Below are 3,965 nucleotides of genomic sequence, written 5' to 3'. Positions count from 1 at the left end.
TTATAATGGTGATTTAACTTTCTAAAAATATGGTAGAGTCTCATCTTATTAATGTAACTAGTGAAGAGACTCGTGGAATTACGGGATTGTAAAGGAAAATTTGTTAAGTGATATATTATAGTTGACGAATTTTATTTAATCATAATGTGGATCTTATATAACCAACATGTAGATAAAATAGCATAATTCATCAATTTTGACAAAATAGAAAACAACAATGTTTTAATGAATACTCAAAATAACCACATTCAAAAACTACAATCAAAAGTTCAAAACCCATAATCTCAAAATACAAAACCTTAACATGATGTATTACATTACATGATATATACATAGTAACCACAATTCATTCTCTTCACATCTAAATTTTGTTATATCACCCGCTTCAATCATTAGTGCAAAATATAAATCCACTATCTTTTTCATATCGTGCATACCTCTATGTATGACCGGGAAAAAGCTCACATAGCTTATTATGTATACCTGTTGTAATACGGAGTAGTTGGTATAGATAAATTGATAGTCAAAAACTCAAAATCATAGGGGTCCAATGTAAATTGGTCTTAAAAAGAAAATGGGTCAAAAAGTTCTGAGGCTTAACCCATTCAAATACATTCCAAGTTCTTGAAATATTCTTATAAAAAGAATCATATCAATTTCAAACCACATTCAGCAGATCCTAAAAAATAAGGCCAATAAACAACCTGTGAGACTAACCACAATAAACTCTTGAAATGAGTACATGACCACAAACATATATACCAATTTAATATTAGATTTTACATCTTGCTTTATTACATATATGCTACAATATCATATTATCATATCAAGTCCATAAATCATAATAGATCAAAAACTCACATCTCTTTACTTGAAAGGTGATTTTCTTTAAAAAAAAAAAAAAAAAAAAAAAAAAAACCAAGCAATACCTATAAAGCAAAAGAGAATATAATCAAGAAGCAGCCTCTCTGCCCTATAGTATAGGGAGGGATGACTTCTTTTACCCGCGGACCGATAGGTATCCGTGGGGGGAGGAATGACTTCCCTTTTACTCTAGAGTAGAGGAAAGACTGTCTACATCTAACCTCCCCCATACTCCACTTTAGTGGAATTGGGTATTGTTGTTGTTGTTGTTGAGAATATAATCAAGAACCATACAATTATCCAAATTACAGAATATTGTCCCATTTTTAAATTCCACATAACTGTTGCCTTTTGAACTGCACATAGTCTTTTGACTCCTAGGCTAACTCCACACCTTGAACACCACCTAGTAAAACAGGAGTTTTAATCAATTAAGAACACAATAAAGATAATGCAGCCCTAACATTAACTTGTGCAAACCAATATTCAAGCCTATAGTCTAACTTCGAGTTCTTGATAGCACGGTTTGTATTTTTCTAGGTTGGTAAGTTAGTTTAACATCTCTGCAGCGCCTTTCAAACGTACTTTCTAATGCTAATTAAAACAAAAAACTCATATAAAAATGAACTCTATTAATGCTAAACTAAATATATACTGAAAACTTGAAGCAACAGATGTTGTAATCAGGTTCATACAAAACAGTTTCTTATATATTAAAAATGTAAACATACTTAATACAAACTAATTCTAAAAAGAAAATGAATCAAACCAATTGCAAGTCAGCAACATTTGCGTCATTATAACCTATTACCCGTAATTTTTACTGCAACCGTATTAAGAACAACTATATAAATCCTATATGAGTCCAACTGCCACTAACATCTACTAAAATACTTAATCTCTTTTGGTATTGGATACATGTGAATTCAGGGTTAGCATTTAAGAAACATTGACAACATCACAGGAAATGCTATAACATTGATAGTTTAAGGTGTTTGACCCATTTACCTACGCATGGTTCAAATTAGTCTATGTTATATTTTCAATGTAACGGGTCAAATGGGTTGAAAATATAAGCATGTCACTTGCTACAATACAAAACTATAATGTTTACAATATATATGTTGGTACTAAATTGATTGCAAAAATAATTAAAGAAGACAATAACGTATGTATCAAATAAGAATCAAGTAACTCACTAACAGATTATATATCCATAACAAAAGTTAATGGCAAATTATTGGCAAGCTATTGAAATAATCATGATGAGAAATCAATAAAATAGGCTACATACATAGCAATCAACAGCTATCGAAACATCAGTATAGTACACAATTACAAGTATGCATTATTTGTAAGAAGTGAGAAATATAAATTTTACCTTTATATAATTAGCTGCAAATAATCGTCCAAACTATTCTATAAAGACATTTTTCTGCATCATCAAAAACAAATTATCATAAAATACGCTATTTTCACACGCCACAAATGTTATGAACATGTATAAATAAATTTATGAGAAACTTCTCAACCATAAAATAAATAAATGGCCATAAACTCACAAAAATCGTATTTGAAATCGACATTGCTCATCCAATGTCAAATCCTTGAAAACCCATATAATCTTACAATTACAATAAAAATTTATATAAACCATGGAAATAGATGTACAGTTTACTGATCACCATAAATGAGTCACAAAAATAAATAAATGGAACAAAACTTATAATCGAAAGTGGTAGTTAAAGTCGGATTGAAATTTTTTCATTTAAAAGTGTCTGTTATAAGGACCTATGAAACAAATTAAATACATAAATGGCTTTAAGTTAATTGGCATGTTATAAATTTTACCTACATAAGTCAAAATGATATGCTACAAAATACTACAAACGGTCAAGAAGGAGTATTGTATATATCATTTACTTAGTTGGTTGATACATAAAAGTACAAACTTGACGTCTTGAAGGTTTGTCAAAAAGTACACATAAAACACTAAATTCTTGTTGTTTTTATGTTGAAAGATGTTAAAAAGTACACATAAAACACTAAATTCTTGTTGTTTTTATGTTGAAAGATGTTAAATGCACCAGTTATAGTGATGTTAAAAAGATTATAATAAGATCATATTTAGTCATTCTAACATAGACTTTTTAACAAACACTTGGAGTGCATTAAAAACATACATGTAATTCAACTCATTATCCATTTATCTCGTCAACCTGGATAATAAGGAAAGAATCAACAATCCATGAAAATCAGAATCCGTAGTAATAGTTAAAGAATAAGTATAAACCTTTAATCATCCAGATAGACAATTGTTGAAAATCCTTTGAAGTTTCAGATTCTTAGCCTTCCTCAGAAAAACACCAGGTTCAATTAATTCAGAACCCGAACCCTTTTTGTAGAAAACACCTAACTCACTACCTGATAACATCGCACCACCAACCTCCATCATATTCTTCAGTATCTTCTTTATATCTCCTTTGTTTGAATACTTCATTATAGTGACTGAGATTATGATGGTTATGGAAGGGAGGTAGATGATGAATTCGGTAATCAGAGCACCTCTTCTATGTATCCTAAATTTAAATTTTAACTTTACTCTTACAAATTCTTGGTTAAAAAAAGAGGCGTGCAATTTGAATCTGGGCAGTGGCGTGCAAACTTTTCTAGGTTTCAAGAAGAAAAGTTGCAACATTTAATTTAATTTGATTTTTTTTTTAAAGCAAGATGGTATTAAAAAAACGAAACACAAAGAGAACAACAAGAAGCACTCGGCCAAACGAGGCGGACCGAGGAAAAACTAAAAAACAGCCACAGTAAGGAGGGGAAGCAAAGATTGCAACCCAACAAAGAAACTAATTAATTATTTATGAAGAAAAACATGGAGATTTAAAAGCCAATTCAACCAATCGATACTCGTATCTTTTCCTTTTAGACGACCCGAAATCCACTCAAATGATTTGACTTGAATATCATTCAGAAGTATTTAATTTGATTTTATTTAAATATTATATTTTATTTAATTACGGAGTATTATTAAAAAAACGTTTTTTAAGCTTTGGTTCATCTTTTTAATGACATCATCTTTTTAGTGCAAT

General features: G+C 29.9%; 1 long non-coding RNA gene across 2 annotated transcripts; it reads right to left on the bottom strand.

The window, feature by feature from the left end:
* Positions 1-327: 327 nt before the first annotated feature.
* Positions 328-3,539, bottom strand: LOC139890810 (uncharacterized). Of its 2 annotated transcripts, none has more exons than XR_011773448.1 (3): positions 3,158-3,539; positions 2,246-2,299; positions 328-483 (listed from the first exon to the last, which is right to left on the bottom strand). It is a non-coding gene; the product is annotated as an uncharacterized lncRNA (long non-coding RNA). The 2 variants fall into 2 exon arrangements; XR_011773447.1 differs by lacking the exon at positions 328-483 and adding an exon at positions 903-1,270.
* Positions 3,540-3,965: the final 426 nt, after the last annotated feature.

Source organism: Rutidosis leptorrhynchoides, chromosome 2 (assembly GCF_046630445.1).
Source record: "Rutidosis leptorrhynchoides isolate AG116_Rl617_1_P2 chromosome 2, CSIRO_AGI_Rlap_v1, whole genome shotgun sequence".
NCBI classification, from domain to species: domain Eukaryota; kingdom Viridiplantae; phylum Streptophyta; class Magnoliopsida; order Asterales; family Asteraceae; genus Rutidosis; species Rutidosis leptorrhynchoides.
This window is presented reverse-complemented; position numbering and strand designations above follow the sequence as displayed.